The following is a 19,759-nucleotide window of genomic DNA, read 5'->3' as shown; positions in this document are numbered from 1 at the left end:
TACTTTGCTAGGCCTTATGGTGGTGGAAAAGTCTGCTAAACACACAAGATTAAAAGCTTGTTCTTCTATACCAGGGACAGAGAAGCACAGAAGTTAAGCAAAATGAACAGAAGCTGGCCACAAAATGAACAGAAAACCGTGGTACAGAGAAACAGGAACCGCACTTTTCAGAGGGTCTGCAGAAAAACACTCATTCGCAGCAAAACAAAGTCACTTTGGGGGCTACTGGATTCAACTCTCCCCGGGGTTCGTCATACCTTCGGCAGAATTCACGCGGAATATAAATCCTACGGATTTTAGCATGGTACCAGATAACGCAGATTAACTAAAATGCATTTTCCCCCGAGCATGTCACGCAGGTGTCAGACACCAGCAATTCGGTAAGGCGCTGCGCCAGGAGACAGGCTCAGCTCACCTCTTACCTCTACCCCAAGGACATTTGTTTCGCTGTTTTCCAAACTGGAGTAACTGGTGATCTATTTAGACCACTTTAGTACATAGGCTTGGTGGCTGTATGTAAGCCTGGTATATATCTGAATTAACAAAGTTAGTCTCTACAAAGGGGGAAGAGTAAGATTTTTCTAAATGATGAAATTATCACAGTGTCGAATTCAACATTAGACACTATAGCAGGATCTAGTCCAAGATGCTTTATTTAATGACTGCAGGAAATGAGAGTTTTTACTAAGGATATAACACAACATTAAGGCAAAAAAGAGGTTTAATGGTCACCTCAGGTTAGAGGGTGGTCAAAAATATAACAGGAACACGTAACTGCTGGTATCAGCATTTCAGGTCTATACATATTCCACCCTCAAAATGGAAACTCTTTCATAAGTGTTTCTTAGAAAAATAAATAAAAGAACTTTGTAATTGCCAACAATTGCCAGTTTAAGAGCCTTTTGCATACTGAAATAATTTTTCAGTATTAAACATGCTGTAAGCATTCAATTGCTTTTTTATCTGACTTACTTCCTTCTCCCCCCTGCCCATACCACCATGAACGTCCAAAGGGTGACAGTGAAGGAAACCGAAGCCAAGTAAACCCAAAGGCCAGGATCTCACACACAATTCCCCTTAGCTCCCAGCATACTGTTTCCTACCCCCTTGCCAGGGAACTGAGTTGAGAAATAGGTACTCTGAGCAGAAAGAGAAAATCCAGAACTGTGCATCCTACCGGGCCTCCAGTCGGGGGAAGCCCTGAGCATCTCTAACCGGCGTTCAGCGTCTTTGACACAAGTTAAGGAAAGCAAACGCCTTGCGAGCTTGGGGCCTACGCATACAGCACTGTCTTTCCAAGACCTACTCTGGTCCATAAAGAATTGCATCAATTCAGAGTGTCTTCTGGAAAATCGTTTCATACTTTAAAAAGCTGATTAAATAGACAGGAAGCAACGACAGAAACAAAAAGTCACTTTTCACAATACAGGATGGGCCAATGAGTTTGCACGGAGTACCACCTTTTTTTTCAAGCGTTTAGAAGTGATCCAGAGAAGACCACAAATAACAAGCAAGCAAAGTTTTAAGACAATACAGAGCTGTTTCAGAGCTGAAAATTAAGCGTTGTTTGCAAAGAACTGCAGAAGGATGAGAGAACAGAAGATGACATTAAAGGCAGAGCAATAACACATGGAGAAAGAAATAAATTCGATCTCATCATATAGGTGAGGTTAACTACTGCAACTCAAGATTTTGAAACTGTTATGACTAATTCTCTCAGAGCATTAATTTCAACCTCATTAAGAGTCCAAAGGAAGAGAGAAGGAAACAGAAAACGTTGTGCTCCCATTCCAGAAACGCAGCGCACACCTGTACCGTGATGGAGCCTGCTGGTCTGGCCTCAAGCAGCCACGGCGGGACTAGACGATGCACCGGAAGAGGTATATAATAAAGATGATCACAGGCTTGTGGCGTTCCTATACTAATAGAGACTGAGGTACAATTTAGCTTAACAGCTAAGAAATACCCACAGCTGGACAGAGCAGCCCCATCACCCGCTATCTGCTCACCCGAGCGTCACACGCATCCACCCCCCCCCAACACTCGCCTTGCACCACAGCAGCATTTCTTGCAGTCCCTTGGAGTAAGCCCAGGAGCTACCTGAGAAAGCACAGCGAAAGCCCCCCGCGCCACGCTACGAGGGGAAGCAGGTCGCTTGCTGACAGTTCGGCTCCCTGTGGAGTCAGACAGGTGCCGGTGCCAGCACAAGGTGAGGAAAGAGGATCATCCACATTGGCAGCACCCAGCTGTTGGATGGGCTTCAGCGTTTCGTACAACCGCGCAACCAAACCGGTCCTTTCGCAAGTTGAACAGCGCGACTGGAGAATACAATAGAGAGGGGTAAAATCAGAAGCAGAACAAGAAAAGAATAATAAGGAAGGAAAGGTTATTCACTGCTTCTCATACCACAAGAACAAGAAGACACAACCTTGAAGCACCTTTCTGCGTCACACATCATTCAACGGCAGTGCTCCTAACCACAGGAACTTGTGGATTCGGCGAGGATGAGCCCAAGTGACGGAGCCCCGGCCAAGTCAGCAGCTCCTGCGCAGGCTGCAGCCCCGTGTCACTGGCCGCAGGAAGGACCACGCTGTATTTCGCCATTTCTCATCCTCCCTTCAGAAGGGTTTCGAGGTAAGCCTAGGAGCAACTACTGCTCTGCCACGCTGTGGCAATTTTTATGCCCATGGCAACTTGAATATAGCCTGGAAACCACTCTTGGTCCACGAGCACAGAAAAGCTCATTAGGCATCTTCAACAGCTAGCGCGACAGGCTTGGCCTTTCCACGCCCCTTACTGAGGGAGGGACTCAGCACGGTTCATTTCAATTCACTAAGGTAGATTTTGCTGTGGTGTGCCCAGAAGTCAGTTTTTGCTTGGTGACAAATGCATATTTCTCCTTTTAGAGCAGATAATACAGAATCCGGTACTGTACGAAATCTAAAATTCACTGCTTGCTTTCAGCCCAGCTTTCCGGAAGGAAACCTCCTCAGAAACGTCCAGGCGGTTGTCCCCTCCGGGAAGGTGCCTCGGAGAGCTGATAGGCAACTGGTATACCAATTGTTTCATTATATTAAATATCACATTTGTCTGCACATAAGAATGATTAAGACTGACAAAATTATTCTGATGTCTCTATTTACCTAATAGTACAAAACAGGGCCAGCTCATATAAATCGCTTTAGATAAAAGCGTATTAAGCTAGACAATATTGCAAATTCTCAATAACCTAAAAATAGTGCCCAGTAAGCTCCAACCATTGTTCGGAAACAAAGTATAAAGGAAAAAAACTGAATAATTAAATACAAATCTTACCTTCACTAGAAAAAAGTAATTTCTCTATTTCTTACTGGATAATCACATGAGTTGTAATTTATGTCAAGCTGCATTTAGATGGAAATTGGAATCCAATTAGAAATAAAAACTGCATTTTCATTTTATTTAGCCAAGCAATATTTTTACCTTAAAAGCATCTAGCAGATACAAAGAAAACAATATTTTGGTTGAAATTTAACAAATATATAGAGTTAAACCAAGAAACATTATCTGCAGTTAACAAAGTTAATTTATTCTTGTCACCTTGTCCTTCCAGATGTTATCATTTCTGTACCAGACTGGAAGAGTAAGAGAATCTTCCCTGATTTTTCAGTTTCCAATCACTGTCTCTTACTTCAGTAAACTGAACTGGTTGAGAAAAACAAACAAACAAACAAGTGTTCAACAGATTCTCTCTCTGCACTTGCAGCTAGGCTAGAATTATCTAGAACTGGCTTATTATTGCAATAAATTCTGGGTTTAAGTATTTAGCCAGGTGACTTTCCCAAATATGCTGGTTCAATTTTCTTAAAGAAAAATGGCAAGAACATATTAAAATTTGCAAAAGCGTGTGTTCAAAGAGCAAGATTTGCCCATAACAACAGTGGCAATTCAAAATTAAGTTAATTTACCCCCTACCCCACCCCTCAATAAAAGATCCTATTCAAAGAGTTTAACAAACAGTTTAAGACATAATAATCACCCTTAAAAACAGACATTTGCTCTAAGGAAGCTGCTGGACTAAAAAGCCGAGCTGCTAACTTAATCAAGTTCTGTTTTGCAGATAAAGGAGAAAAACCTTCCCTGAAAAAGGGAAGATTTTCATACACCTATGCCCATGGTCTTGGTATAAAAGGAGTTCATTAGTCCTGTTCAATTGGCCAATTAGTGCTATACATATATTTATAGCACTTATGACTGATCCTGCACTTTCATTATTTGTTAGGGCCATTAGTTTAACCCTCATGGTAATGTTTTAAAGAACAAGGAGCAGAGTTAATCCTGAAAGAAACCACTGCTTTCTTCAATAATTTCTCTTTTAGGATGTGCATTATGTTACCAAGTTCTGTCCCGACGCAACACATAGGCCCAACTGCAAGAAAGCAGCCCATGTTTTTATCCAGGAAATGTGCCTGCCTACCAGACATTTATCACCCGGCTACTTCTTTACCAGTTCTGTTGTCCTGATCTTCTCATTTATACTGAAACGTCACTAGAGCAGTTTGTACTTAATACTGTACATGGATGGGGACACATTTGGAAAGAGACATTAGAAAAAAAACCCTAATATAGTCAAGAAAAAGTCTATATGTGCATATAATACATGTACCTGTCAGGCTTCAGTATCATTTTTCGGTGCTGCTTACAAACCGCTGCTTTTTCAGCACCACAGCATCGTTCTTGGGGCAAAGTTAATGGGCACCGAGGCCAACGGTGGTCTCCTTCCAAGGAAATACGCTTTGACAACAGGGGGAGATGCTTACAAAAAACCTCTAGTTTCAGACAAGGCTTTACAGTATAATGGAGTTTCTAAACAGAAACTTGATCTTAACAGTCCTTACATTTAAAATACAGCTCCCCACGTACAGAGCCTGCTGGAGCGGTAAGTGTGTACCAACTGCCGCGACTGCCAAGAAGCTAGAGTAAGACATATACTCCTAAAAATAGTTACCTCAGCCAAACTACAAAAAGAAAAATAAATGTCCCAAATAAAAGGAAAGTCTTACATTTACCTTTTCACAGGTCAAGAGACCAAGGAAGTGATAATAAATGCCAAGGCATCGCCTACTCCAGCAGTGAGAGGCAAGACGCCCACGGAGCTGCCAGTGCCACTTGTAGGCAAGGCGCACGTGGGCACGAGCGGGGAAGCGCATTCACTTCCCGGACTCATCGGCTTCTTCTGGAAACAATGACAAATCTGAAGGTGCTATTTATGGCTTTCGCTCACCCATCCCCAGAAGTAGTAGAGACTACAGCCTCTAAATACATCAAGACGGAGTTCATCTGCTCCAATCCACTTGATATCTACAGCAATATCGCTGCTGCAGTCCCCAATGTTCTTGAAAAAGGTTAAGCTGACAAACACCCAAACCTCGCAGGGTTGCCCCTGCACACACCGCTCTCAACCAACGACCCAGTTCTGCAAGACACAGCATCTCTTAGGATATGCTGAGAGCCCTCGATTCCGATCAGCCAAAACGGGAGAGGAGCTCGCTCAGCCTCCTCCCTTAGTTTACTCCTAAAAAAATATATAATAATAATAATAATAAAGCATCTCTTCCATCTTTCCTCATTGCTCAGAGAATCTCAAAGCTGGTTTAACAGCCACATCATTTTTAGATGACATCAAATTCCGCTATTCTCCTTTCCAACTCATCTGTTTGAAGAAAGATCATTTCTGAAGTGAACAAGAGTGTCCTCGAGTGTAATGGCAAATAAAGCAGTGTAAATTAAGTGCCACGGCAGGATAAACAACGACCTTGAAAACCAGCAGGCTGTTGTTCAGGGTGACTCAAGGGACAGTAAACACATTTTAAAGGTCCACACAATCTGAACAAACTGTTAAGATTAACTCTGTAACCAGCAGCCCACCTAAATTGTAGGTAGCCAGCTGCAACTAGGTTCACGTGCCAAATCCGAACACGTGAAGAAAGCCAGAAGAAAACACTCAAGACTTCCACTTAAAGGAAGGAAAAACTACTGTTCAAGCATTGTTTACCAACAAGTACTCTGCAGCAAGAACTCAGGTGTCATTTAAGACTGCTCTGTCTTATTTAAAAAAAAAAAAAAAAAAAGGAGAGAGAGAGAGAACTGGAGAGAGTAGGCATTAGTCAGGCACGTACAGAAGACTATTTTAGTACAAACCTTCATTAAGTCCTCTCACTTCGAGTTTTAATGTTATTGCTTCCTTGTTTTTCCTAGGAAACGAGGCTAATAGTATCCCACTAAATGTGTGCATGTATACACAGGCTTCTGCCTATTCTCCGACTCTTCATTAAACACGGTCAACAAAATCTGACAGCCATCATACAAAATCACACGTCACTGTCTCCACTGAAAGAAAGACTGATACAGACGTTTTTTGTTAGGCAACAGAGGAGCCACAAGAGGTAGGAAAGGAGGAAAGGGGGAGACAGAGGAAGAGGGAGACCTTGGAAGCTGGGCTCTGTCCACCCCGTGGCTCACAGGCCTTGCCCATTTGCACAGCACCTAGCAAAAGGCTCTGGGTGATAATTAAATACTACTAAAACAAACCAAGCTGAAAGCGGTCCCTAAGACTTATCACCTTCCCCCAAATTTTAAATGCCATAATTTGCTGGAGAAGTACAGAGGTAGCTGGAGAGCCCCAACTAACATGCTGGACATCTCCTTCCAGCTTCCTTTCTCAGAGCGGTGGAAGGGGACCTTCCAAATAGCTGACTCCCATAAAACATGACATATTAAGAAAGCAGAGCAGAAACAATACCACAGTTCATTTCAGCTCTGTGGACTAGCCTTCGCTAAGTACATTGTAGAAAAAAGTAGTAATAAGACTTCTCTCATGAACACCAACTCATAAAGGAAAGCATGGTAAAAGGGAGGGAAGAAAAAAAAATCAACATGGATAAAGAGCTAACACAAAACACACACATCTTACCTGCTCGAAGAAGTACCAAATCTTACTATTTTTTACATATTCTGTGCTCTTAGAACCAATACACATTTTACCATCAAATGAGCAATAATCAGCACCTTTATACTTCTTTTCATAGTCTTTATCCATGTAAAGAAAATTGAGGAGTAAGAACAATTCTGGATTATTAAAGTTAGTCAAAATATACAATTACTTGAAAAATATCATTATTTTAATGACAAGGCTTTTTTAAGTAATAAGGGAATAATATAAAATTAGTGTAAAATTACTTTTATTTTCATCTTTTACTAAATTTGAAGGGAGGAAACTGCTAAATCTCCCTTTCAGGAACTTGCATATTAATATAACGCTTGCCTGCAGAAAAACTCCAGCAAGCATTTGAAACGGAACGAAACAACAGCTCCCCCGCCCTCTACCCCCTGACTTTTCGAGTAGGAAAGTGCTCTTGGGAGGAAAAAAAGAAAGAAAAAGAAAAAAAAGAAAAAAGAAAAAAGACTTTAGAAATAAACCACAGCCCCCGAAGCCCCCTCAAGTCTAAACCTATGACCTAAGAAGCGATAGCCACGTCTCAGCAGCAGCAGGACATGTGCACAACGTCCTCTACCAGCAGCAATATGCCGATGCTCAAAGCTACGGAAACAGGGAAAACACGATCTGATAACCATCGAGTCAGACGTGTCAGATGAACAGCACTCAGTCCTCCACTCGCCTCACCATCCACAAGTGATTTACGAAAGAAAGAGAAGTTACAGCTCTGGAGAACATTTGTAACTCACGTATGATACATGGTTTTAAGTCGCTGATCAATCCACAAGACACAAAAACCCGCAAGGAGAAACCAACCCCCCACACTATCCTGCGATGTCGAAACAGCCATGGTGGTATGGGGACGATATGTAATGCCAGACCTATATTTTTACATATTGAAAGCTCTCTTTCTCAAAAATACCCCTTATTAAATACCTCCCAGGTTTCAATTTCTCCCGCACTACCAGAACACTTGAGTGAGTTTAACATGAGTCATTTCACTGCCAACGTGCTCATGTAATTAAGTTCCCAGGTGTCTGAAATGCATCACTTGCAAGACTGTTAAACTTAAGCCTAGCCAGCACAAAGCGACTGCACTGATGTCTGCATCATGGCAGGATTACGCTCTGGCCAAACTTTGCAGATGGAAGCACAGTTATGATGTGCAAGTAACCTGCAATAATAAATACAGCAGATTTGAAAAGTAACATGACCTAAAGCCTAAGATCTAGGACTGCCACTGGTTTGCCACGAAACAACACAACAATAAAAAAGACCTCCGAAATATAACCAAAACATACTATGACAAACATATTTTGCAACACCCTTTAATACCTTGAGCACAACAGGAAGAGAACATAAACATCAGAGCATGCAAACAACAGTATCAGTCACTAAGATGTCATCTCACGCTTGGCCCACCGCTCTTTTCCACATAGCGCCTGCTTAGGAGGTTTGCCAGGTTCAGGAAGCAGGTAAAACAATTCAAAGCAAGCAGATTAATAGTTGGGGGGGGGGGGGGCATTGCAAAGGAAAAATGAGACAGATCAATAATTACTAAGATCTGCCACTCTTCTTCAGCTATCGTGCACTGCTGTCTCCTGTGGAGAAGGTTCATGTCAGCTTTAACATAACGGGATACTTAACAAATCTTCCAGCGTAACTGCCCAGTAGAGATATAAACTAAGCACGAGCAAAAGCCATTCTCCAACCCTGCCATGTTAAGTCTTTAAGAATGAGTCACGGGGGGGGGAAAGAAAAAAAAGTAAAGTGTGATCTATCAGTTTTATTCTGTTGCTCGGCTTCCCCAGAGCATCCTCCTGTTCTTCCACTAATACCGGTTTGGGGGAGAACTAGGTTTTGTTCTCCTCCTTCAATCACAGCAACAAGTAATAAACTAAAAGTAAAAGAGGAAATGGCTGAATTCAAGGCAGGAAGCTTGAGTCTTCTTCCTACAGATGATCTAAAGATCTCAAGCTTAAGGTGCTTTTTTGTTTTTTAACCATAAAATTCATGTTAGCAGTGCCTGCCATATGTTAATCCTATGTTTTCACAGTTAACTGATGTATTTTTATCTTACACTGATTTACTTTGCCCCATCGGCTGGCTATTTTGCAACAGCAATCACAGACCTTAACTAGCTGAGATGCCACCCCGCTAGGTGCTGCACGGGCTACAACTGAAAGCCCCTCCTCCAGTAAGGGTACAAAAAGTTCTTAATTGGAAATAATTGTATTGCAAAGCAAATCTTATCGGCCGGTCCACAGACATCGCAAACCTGAAGTTGCAAAACAACGCTATTTCTGAAGCTACCAGATAGGTTATCAGTTGCTGCAGTACGACTTTTGCACAGCGCACCTCACACGCTGCAAGTACTTACACCGCTGAAACGCTCGCTGTGGGAACCTCCCGGGCCACTGACAGCCGCACGCGCCCAGGAGAGAAGGAACGGCAGGCAAATAGCAAGGTAGGCCTTTCCCTTTGCTGCGAAAATGCCAAAACCTCTCCCCCGGGGAATCTGCTGTCAGAGCAGGCACAGCTGCCGGACGTAAAGGTTACCATTTAAAAACACTTCATGATGGCAACAAGTTTCTCCCAAGTAGGTGTAATCGCTCCACTAAAGCGCACATGTGACTTCTGCAGACACCACCGGCCTATTTCGGAATAAATAAGGGCCTTGTGGCGCGGTAATAGCGAGGGTAGTTAAAAATTCACAATTAACTGCCTGCGCTGCTCTCCTCCTCCCTTCGTTACTTCCACTGTACCAGGGCGGGCGGGGGACGGGACAAGTTCGCAGCGGCCGCGGGCGGCGAGCTCGCCCAGCCCCTCCGGGCGCGCCCGCCGCGGCCCCGGCGCTCCTGAGCGGCAGCGCGGCGCGGCCGCTGCCCCGGCGCCCGGCCCCAAGTTCCGCGCCGCGCATCCCCGCTTCGCCGCCGCCCCTGCGGCCCCAGGTGCCGAGGCGGCGGGCGGCGCAGACCACCTCCCCCGCAGACAAAGGCTGCGGCTCGGCCGAGCGCCGCCGGGCGCGGAGGTGCGGAGCGGCGGCGCGGGCGCGGCGCGCGCACAATGCCCGGCCCCGCGGGCAGCGCAGGCCCCGCGGCGCGGGCGGCGGCGCTGCGGGCGCGCAGGCGGCGCCCGGCCCCGGCCCGCAGCCGCCCCCCGAGCGGGGCGGGCGCCGCCGGGGCACTTGACGGGCGCGCGCCAGGCGCTGCCGCCGCCGCGGGCGGGCGGGCGGGCGGGACGCGCGGGGCGCGGAGCGGCGCGGCGCGGCGCGGGGTTTAAAGGTCCCCTTCCACCGCCATTTTGAGGGGGAGGGGGGCGAGGAAGGGCGCTCGGTGGGCTCGGCCCCCCGCGGGCGCGGGGGAGCGGCGGCGGCGGCGCCGCGGCGGGGCGCAGCGCGCACAAAGTTCCCGCGGCGCCGGGCGGGCGGGCGCGGGCCGGGCGCGGCCGCGGGCGGCGGGGCGGGCGGCGGGGGCGCCCCGGTGGCGGGCGCGGGGCCGCCGGGAGGGGAACTTGGGGCCGCGGGACACCGCGGGGCGGCCGCCGCGGGCCCCTAGCGGGCGGGCGCAGAGTTGCGCGCGGGCAGTTGCGCGGCGGCGGCTCGCCAGCCCCGCGCATCTCTCCGCAGCGCGGGCGACGGCGCGCTCCCCCCCGCCGCCGCCGCCGCCGCCTCCCCGCCGCGCTCCGCCTGCCTCTTCCCTCCTCCTCCTCCTCCTCCCTCGCCGCCTTTTTCCCGCATCCAAACTTCGGGAGCCCGGAAAAACGCTCCGCGCCTCGCGCCCCGCCGGCAAAACGCGCCCAGCAGCTGCGCCCGGGCCCGCTCCGCCCGCGCGCGGGCGCCGCCGCCTCCCGCCTCACCTGCGGCGAGTTTTTCCAGCCCCGCGCCGCCGCCGGGGCTCGGGCTCCCGGCGCTCCGCTCACTGCCTCATTCCAATATGGCACGGCCCGCCAGAGCGCATGCGCCCGCCGCCCGCTCCCCCCCGCCCTCCGCCCTCCCCTCCCTCCCGCCCGGCTTTTCGGGCGCTCCGGCTCCCTCCCGGCGCGGTGCGCTGAGACCGCCGCCGCCCCCGGCCGCGCCCGCCCCGGCCCCGCGGGGCCGCCGCCGCCGCGCCCCGCCTCCCGCCGCGCCGCCCCGGGCTCCGGACACCTGCTCCCGCCGCGCCGGGGGCACCGCGGGCTCGGCCGCCGCTAACGGGACCCGCCGCCGCCACCGCCGCGCCTCTGCCGGGCTGAGCGGCCCCCCGCGCTGGCCGCCGCCGGCCGGGGCAGAGCCTGGGAGGTCCCGTCGCCGCCGCTCCGCCCCGCGCCTCGGCGGGCACTTGGCCCCCTTCGGCCCCGGGGATAAGTCGGCTCGGGCGGGCCGGGCGCGGGGCCGACCCTCCCCGCGGGGCCGCGCAGCCGAGCGGGCCGCGCCGGCGCCGCAGTTGGCGGGCGGCAGCGGCCCCCCCGGCGGGGACGGGCGCCCCGCGCACCCGCCGCCGCTCCCCGCGGCGCGGCGAAGCGAAAGAAAAAGGAAGCGGCTTGTGCAACATCGCGCTGCTCCTGCGGCGGAGCGGGGGAAAGGGAGCGCCCCCCCCCCCGACCCCGCGCAGGCGGTCCGGACCGGGGGGGGGGGCCGGGGCCGGCCAGCCGTCGCGCCCCGCGGTGCGCACCCGCCCGCGGCGGCGGCGGGCCGGGACGGCGGCGGCAGCGCCGCGGCCCCGCTCCGCCCGCCGCCGGCAGGGACGCGCGGCCGCCGGCTCGCCCTGCGCGCTCGCCGCGAGCGGCCCCGGCCCCGCTGTGCCCTGCGCATCCGCTCCGGGGTGATCGGCACGTTCGTGCCCGTCGCGTCGGGGCCGGCACTAGTTGCGAGCGCCTGGCAATAAGTGTGCGGAGGGGAAGGGCAGGCGGGACCGAGTGAGCTGTAATCATTTGTCTCCGAAGTAGAGAAGTGCCAAGAAATAAACAGAGCTAACGCCGCCGCCACAGCAGGCAGGAAGAACAAATGTAACCACGAACGCGCTAATTACGCAGCCAGCGGGCAAATTACACACATCGGTCTGGACGCGGCGGCACCGGAGAGACGCGGCGAGCTCCGCTCCTCCCGCAGCGACGCGCTTTAACAGCGGGCGGCTGCACGGCTCCACGCACGCTCCCAGCAGCGGTCGCGGTCTGCCGGCCACGGACAGAGACCGGTTTCCCGCTGCGTTAAAAGAAAAGAGCCGGAGACGTTTCAGCCGTGCGCGGCGGCCGCAGGCAGCGCGGCGCGCCGGGGCGCTGCCCAGGAAGGGCCTCTCGGGGCGGGGGGCTGCTCCCCCGCGGAGCCGTGTGCCGGCGAGAAGCGCGGGGCCCGGCGGCGGCGGCGGCGGCGGCGGCGGCGGCGGCGGCGGCGGCGGCGGGGCGCGGCGAGGCCCGGGCCGTCCGCTAGGGGGCGGCCTCGCCATGCCGATCGCGGAGCGCCCCGGGCAGCGCCCGGCCCGGCCCGGCCCGGCCCCGCCAGGCAGCCGCAGCGCGACGCGGGCGGGCGACGTGGGAGCGGCCGTGGCGGTCGAACTCCCTCTGCTCAGCTCGCAGAAGCCAGCTGCAGCCGAGCCCGGCTCCCGCCAGCCCCCGGGGACCAGACATCCCTCCCCGAGGAACGTCTCCGCATCCAGCGCAACTCACAAACACCCTCTCCCTGACACACAACCCGCAAGAAACTTAGGACTTTCTCTGCAAAAGCCCCAAACTCGTGTGCAGAAGGAAGAAACCAGCAGAAGTATTGCTGAAACGCGTCCTGTGCACACGCCCAGATGATGCTGGAAACTGGACTTTGGCACGTACTACAGGGAAAGGCAAAAAGCCTAGAAAAACAAACATAATACCTTGCAGTGTGAGCGATGAAGCACCTAAAAAGCCTGTTTGGCCATTGCACTCTGACTTCCTTACGCTCCCAGCTGGTGTCAGCCGCAGAAGGGTAGGCATTTGCAAACATCTTCGACCAGCCGTCTTCCTGACGGACTGTCTGTGTTGATCTGGGGCGGTAAAACAGACCTGGAAGGAAGTCGCATCTTACTTCCTCGACCTCCTAGTATGTTAGCAGAAACCCTGAAACGTGGGGTTAAAACGCTGTAAATGCAATGCAGCACTGCAGTCAAACGATGATTAAATCTCTTCATAGCCCTTTTCTGGGGATGCCAATACATAAGACATTAAATCTGAGACTGCAACTATAGTGTCATACGGGCACTCTGCCTCCTACAACCTGGGTGCCTCGCTTCCATTTTGAGGGCTTTTCTAGCGTCTGCTCTTATGATAGACCAGAAACTTTCTCATTTCTAGCCTGAATGTATTCACTACCAATTTATAGCCATTTGATCTTTACCAGAATTATCCTTCAGAGTAAATGATAATTCTGCCTCCCTGATATTTACCAAAAATGTCTCTATGAATAGTTATTAGATCAGCATCGCTCAGTCTTTCTGCAGTGTTTTTAATCGTCTCTCAGAATGGGTTTGCCAATCTTCCAGTGTCCTCTACACCTTCTATACTGTGTGCGCTGTACTAAAAAAGGTCTCAACAGCTGCATAGTACAATGATATTAATACCTTGCCGTCTACAGAAAAATACTTCACTTGATGCATCCTAGAATACATTAGCATTTTTAAGGCTGCATTACAGTGGCATCTTAGTTATCCTACAGCCAATAATGTACCTGGATTCCTCTCCCTGTAATCTCCCGTTTGATGAACCTCCAAGCGTACTAGCAGTTATTCTAATTAATCTTTAAGTGCGTGACTTCTTGCTATTACATTCCATCCCATTTCCAGTACTCCAGGCAATAGATCTTCTTCAGCAATTTTGCTAGTGCAGTTTAAGAAGATACCATGCTTTAAAAATTGGTGTCTTGTCCTATTTTTAGGATTATTTACCATCTAGCCTCCTCAGAGCATTCCCCTCTTCCACTGCAGCTCACTGTCGGCGCAAGCCCTGCATAGCAACACCCATCCACCCACCCGCACATTTTGCCAGGCCAGGAACCTGGCAAAAACCTTGTTCTTGGGAAACAGGCTCATCCGAAGTCTTTATGAAACTTCCCAGCTCTAGATTACCCACAAATTTCATTGGTACGCTCCCATTTTTTTGCACCAAATCTACTTTTGCAACAGGCTAACCTCCAAGAACCACTATGGTTCACTTGTTCTGCTACAACCTTTTATTCTCTTTTGGCATTTGCTTTTTGCTTTGATACAGATGGTGGTAGGCCATTTCTTCTACAAAGTTAAACCTGAAGGATTCACTGAAAATAAGCCCCAGGCCTTCTAGCGTCATGAGCCTCACAATGATTCTAAATTTATTTTTCTTGTTTACAGTAAGTGATTAAAGAGTGATCCTAAATTTTCTCTAAATTCTCAGTACTTGAACCAGTAGATCACATACACTGTTAGCATCACATTGCCTTTTCCTTCTGTCATTTCCTCATATCAAGGAACACCTTTTTCTGAAGCTAAGTTTGCAGGCTCTGTGAACAGCTTTCATTACCAGTGTCCAGGCACAAGTGTCTGCCAGTTGTTGCCTAAGCAGGATTTCTGCTCCTTTCAGTGAAACATTCAGCTCTGCTTTATTTTTATACTAATTAGAGCCACACTCTTACAGACCGTAAGTGCCAAGAAGTCCCTCTGACTACGCTGAACTTTCTGAGTGCATAGATAGCAGGCTCAAGCCAAGGATGCTTGTGTTGAGAGCAGGACTGATGCATGTTTGCAATCCTGCACTTGTATTCAAATGTAACTCATGGAGCTGAGCATTCCCATTTAGTTAAGTGGGTATAATTCAGTTACAGGAACATTGCTAGAGTCTGTGGGAGCAACCCCAGAGACAATTGCTCTAAGTTACGGATATATTAATTCAAATTAGATACAAGTTGGCTACAACTTTTAATCCCTACTTCTAATTTAATGGAAGATTTGCTCAGGTAAAGATTGTGAGATTAGACTTAGTAACTGAGTACCATAAACTGGTCTTACAGGAATTATTTTTTACATCTTAAATGGAGAATCCAAGACTTCTTCTTAAGTCCTAGGATGCCTCATGACCGTCATCTGCGTCCCAGTGCCTCAATGGGACAAGAGTAGGTGTTCAGTGGTGCCTTCCTCTTTGCTGCCTGTGCTTCCCTGCAAAGGAAACCCAGATGCAGGGGGCATAAGAGGAGTTGCAGTGCAAATCAGCAGGGGCCCAGGATGCCCAAGGGGAGTTGAGACAAAGCCGAGCTGGTCTAACTCTCTACTCCAATGGGAGCTCGACGCAGTGGACTGAACTCATTAAGTTTTCCCTAACTACAGGGATTTCTACTGCAAATGTTATTGAAGATATTTAGCTGCAACTTAGAACTGCAGATATTATTCCAAAATATACAGGATTTCACTCGGGTGAAAGAGAACAAAAATTGCCAAAGACTTTTTAATATTCAATGCTCCCCACTATTCCCATTGGCATCGACATGCAGCTAGTACTTTTAGGGTAGTAACCAGAGACATATGTTTCTTGAAATGAAGTATTTGCCATTGCCAATGTGGTCAATGAATCAGACTAATTCTAGCCCAGCAGATAACCTTCTGTGGTCACTGAGTGACGTTCCTGGATTCCCGCTTTACTCTTCATGCTTTCAGGCTTTATATAGCCTGAAAATTATGTCAGTTTTAAAGCTGGTGAAAGGCTCAGCTGACAGCCCTGTAACAGACAATCTGTTCATCCCCAAAGGAACCGTAACACAGGCACAAGGGCAGAGCCACTCAGACGCCTCCCTTTGCCATCGCAGAAGCATGTTGATGGGACACAAAGGTAAGTCCAATGCTGACCATCAATCTCCTTCAATGGCTTTGCCAGAGACCGTCCCACAGTTAAGAGCAGGTACATAAGCCTGCAGCTTATGTTTTGGACACTGGGGATATTAACAGTTGTTGAAGCAACATTTCTTTCGTTTCAAATAGCCATGACAGCTCCCTTTAAAATGCATTTTGTTGGAGTGCAGATATGCTTGGTCAGGTACAGTCATAAGATCGAAGGAAGAAGAAGCCAAGACGCTGGTAGCTTGCTCCTTTCCTTCCCTTCCCCACCTGCCTGCTTTCCAATGTCACAGACTCCAAACTTGGCACAGTGAGGTTTCAGGGCCCATGTAGCTCCCTTATCAGTCATTTTAAGTCAAAGACACAAAAGGCCAAAAGGCCTTTAGTTAGATGCTCAGCTGGCAACAGCAGACAAAAGCACCTGTCAGTCGGTTCCTGCCACGTTAGACGGCTCCTTCCACCCTCCAGTTCAGCTTCTGGGCATGCTCTTCTATACTCAGCTGTTCTTTTTGTTTGTTTGTTTCTTTCTTTTTTTTTAACCTATTTTCGCCTTTTTCTCATTTCACCCAACCTCTGTACTCTCTATTTTCATTATTCTATATTAATATTCGTTTTACCTCACTTGAGGTGGTTTTATTTGTTTGTTTGCTTGTTTGTTTGTTTTGCACTTCAGAGTCATTCCCAACATTTTAAGGAAAGCAAGTTCATGGAAGAAGTATACCTTTTACCTACTATGGTACTGTTCTCTATATTTATATATAATTTTCCCCTGTCCTTTCTTTAGTCTATTTAGACAGCTCTTCAGAGAGGCTTTCTTTTAATCTGCATTTATGCAACAGATCCCCATATATTAGATCCCAGTTTTGGCTGGGTTCCCCAGGTTTGTGCAGAAATAATGGATATAACTGACACAAGATAGACTCATCTGCAGCTTTTCTGGAATAATGGCAGAAGGTTCAACTTTTCACCCATAAAGGAAACAAGTCAGTGATGAAGTGATACAATTCTCTACCTAAGTGCTAAGGTAGCCCAGGATTTCAGATCTGGGATCCTGGTCCTTTTCTAAGTTCCCCAGAACACGGATGGAGATAAAAGTAATGTAATCTTTTACATAACTTAAACGCTGTTCTGCAAAGGGGCCTGTGTAGATATTTTCTCCCTCCATTCTCCCAGCAGAAGGGGTTACTCCCACTTCGAAGCTATCTTTTAAAAGTTTTATTATGGTGGTTTTTATGAACATGGTATTGGGATACAGCTCCTGAAACTACAGCCTTCAATCTACCCAACTGAAGGGGGAAAGCAGAGAGTGGCCACCCACCCTTTTTCAGCGTCATGCTAACCTGAACAAATCATACCTAGTGATGCTAAAGTAGGTACCTAAAACTTGTGGGAGGAGAGCCTGTATTTTGGCCGTAAGTACAAGCAACTCAGAAGAAGCCGGCTGAGCATGGGATACCCCATTTCCTCTTTTATGAGATGCTGACTGCAGAAAGTAGCACCGTGCCATAAGCCTACACCTGCCTCAGGACAGGATCTCTCCACATACTTCCTAGGACTGGATGTTAGGACACTTATGAGCTTTTCATAGCTTTTTCATAGCTAAACAGTTGAAGACTTCTGCACATGTAGAACACATTATACAGATCACAATGGAGAGGGAAAAACTGCTTGGAATAAAGCTTGGGAGAGTTAGGAGAAAAAACTGTAAGTAACCTTGCAGTTTTCCCAAATTACCTAAACGGAAGTGTGGTTGATGCCCTTTCCTCAGTTCACTGTGTGTGCTAAATAGGAAAGGCCTGGTAACTTTGCAGATCTGTGACACCTGACAAATTGGAGGACCTACAGCAGTGAGAGCCCATTCCTCCCTTCTAGTTCCTGCCACTCTTTTTCTTTTTCCTTTCTTTTTTGGGGGGTACCCGATCTCCAGTAGAACAATGTTACCAGGCCTCCTTCGACCACCTGCTGCTGCCTCTGGAAGCTCTCTGAGATGACACAAATGAAACACTTCAGCTCAGAAACGGTCCCAAAGAGATCCTAATAATGACCAAATGAAAAGCCATCAGAGGCCCAGCTCCAAACGTAAAGCTGGATTGGGAGCATTTCCTCTAGCAGTTCAGTACACTGCTAGTGTAGGTTATCCTAAACCGCAGTATTATGTGGGGTTATATTTACACCACTCTAATGCAGCACATACTGTGTAGCTCCTAGGAATCTCTTCTGTTTGCTCCATACATCGACTGCAAGCCGACATGCAACAGGATTTGTTTCTGGTCAAAGGCAAAATATTCTTGTGGAATTTGAGCTGATGCTTTTGAAGTTGTGCAAGTAAGGAGATGGACACATCACCCAAGTTCTGCAGCATGGTTCACCATGTGTTTAACAGCTATGACAGAACTGCTAGTTATCTAATGAAAGTGTGAACTGCTACAAAATACTCACTGACTGCAGTCAGAGATGTAAAGACGCTGTTCATTCCCGTAGCATGCTGCATGTGCAGAGCAGGACTGGGGCTGTGCTGTTGACTAAGCTATTCTGAAGCATTAAAAACTGGCCCAGCATATCCATTGGCATCAAGAAGCTTTATTTAACCTCTTCTGTAGTCATTCAAAGGATATGGTTAAGGCTGTGGTGCTCTCAGATTAGAAGAAACCTACTCAGAGGAAACCAGGGTTCACTAGCATTTAAGAAAATATTTAAATTGTTTTTTGCTGTAAGAATATTGTGTTACAGAAGGTATTTATTTCATTTTACCATAAGGTCAGGCTTTCTAGAGTGGCTGGGTAGATTTAGATTTTAATATTATAATCAGATTGTATTTCTCATTAGCTCATTGAGTTTTCTTTCTTGATTCATTTTTAATTATAGACTGATTAAACAAGATAGGATTTCCCCGAGTGGTGTTGTTCACTTTGGACTTCATACAAAGTTTATAATTCCTCCAGTTTCTTGTGAGATGTTCAATCAGTAAGTGATAAATGTTAGCACCACAGTAAATGCAGGGAAGGAATATATGTCAGTATGTACATTTTCCAGCTCATGGAGAGAATGAGAACACTCTGGAACAGAAGGAGGTATTTCCTAACTATCCTTTCCTGTCCTTGACTTCAAAGCAAATAAGATCCAGGACCAATATACCTGGAATAATAAGATCCAGGCCCAATATACTTGGAATAAAAAAGAAAATAGAGGGTAAAAAAGTACAATCACAAAATAGTGAAAAGCTGAATATATATATACTCTATATACAAGATTCCGTAAGAACTGGAATATTCATGTCTGTGGAAAAGCAAAGTCATTCTATTTATGTGATATTAACTTTATTCCTGAATGGTCCTCCTCTGAACATTTCTAACCACTTTCTAGCTTCTTGTACAATTCAGCTTAGCATCTCTACCAGATAGATACCATCAGCTCCCAATACTGAAGTGCCCTTTACTTAAGTAAAGGCATACTCTTTACTAATATTAACTGTAGGATACTGAAGATGCTGCATTTGACTATAATATTGCCTTGGACTGATATGGATGGAAAAGAAAGGCAGACAACATGCTTTTTTTTGGTAAAATTTAGATACCATGATGAGAATGTACAAAAACATACAATATTGTTTTTTTACATAAGTAAAAATGCCTGTTCATTTGTTTCAATTTAAGGGTTAAATGATTTCTTTCCCAAATTAGAAGTGTTTATGCAGTTTTGGAAAATCCAGGTCAGCCCCACTGACCTGCTCATCAGGTCATCTGCTGCTCACAGAAGACCAGCATTAAAGTGGCCCATCCAGTTTCATTATGCAAGCTAAATAAACCACAGAAATTAAACCAAGAGCGGGAAAACAGCTAAGACTTAAAACTGTGTTGGGAATACTCCAAAGTCTCATTAACAGATGAAAAAGTATGATTATCTTATTAAAAGTACTACCACCCATACAGAAGCTCTGATCAAAACAATAATTAAACCACCAATAACAATCTCCCTGCAT

At 47.8% G+C, this 19,759-nt stretch overlaps 1 protein-coding gene and 1 long non-coding RNA gene across 3 annotated transcripts in view; one reads left to right on the top strand and one right to left on the bottom strand.

Moving 5' to 3' along the window:
* Positions 1–10,938, bottom strand: part of SFMBT1 (Scm like with four mbt domains 1) — an 85,421-nt gene extending 74,483 nt beyond the window's left edge. For both annotated transcript variants that reach the window (XM_064518679.1, XM_064518678.1), the window contains exon 1: positions 10,835–10,938. The gene's annotated coding sequence lies outside the window, so the exon portion shown is untranslated. The remainder of the gene's footprint in view (positions 1–10,834) is intronic.
* On the top strand, positions 9,320–18,338 carry LOC135329645 (uncharacterized). The gene is made up of 2 exons (XR_010391190.1): positions 9,320–9,443; positions 15,695–18,338. It is a non-coding gene; the product is annotated as an uncharacterized LOC135329645 (long non-coding RNA).
* The last annotated feature ends 1,421 nt before the right edge of the window (positions 18,339–19,759 follow it).

Source organism: Dromaius novaehollandiae, chromosome 12 (genome assembly GCF_036370855.1).
Source record: "Dromaius novaehollandiae isolate bDroNov1 chromosome 12, bDroNov1.hap1, whole genome shotgun sequence".
Classification (NCBI taxonomy): Eukaryota; Metazoa; Chordata; class Aves; order Casuariiformes; family Dromaiidae; genus Dromaius; species Dromaius novaehollandiae.
This window is presented reverse-complemented; position numbering and strand designations above follow the sequence as displayed.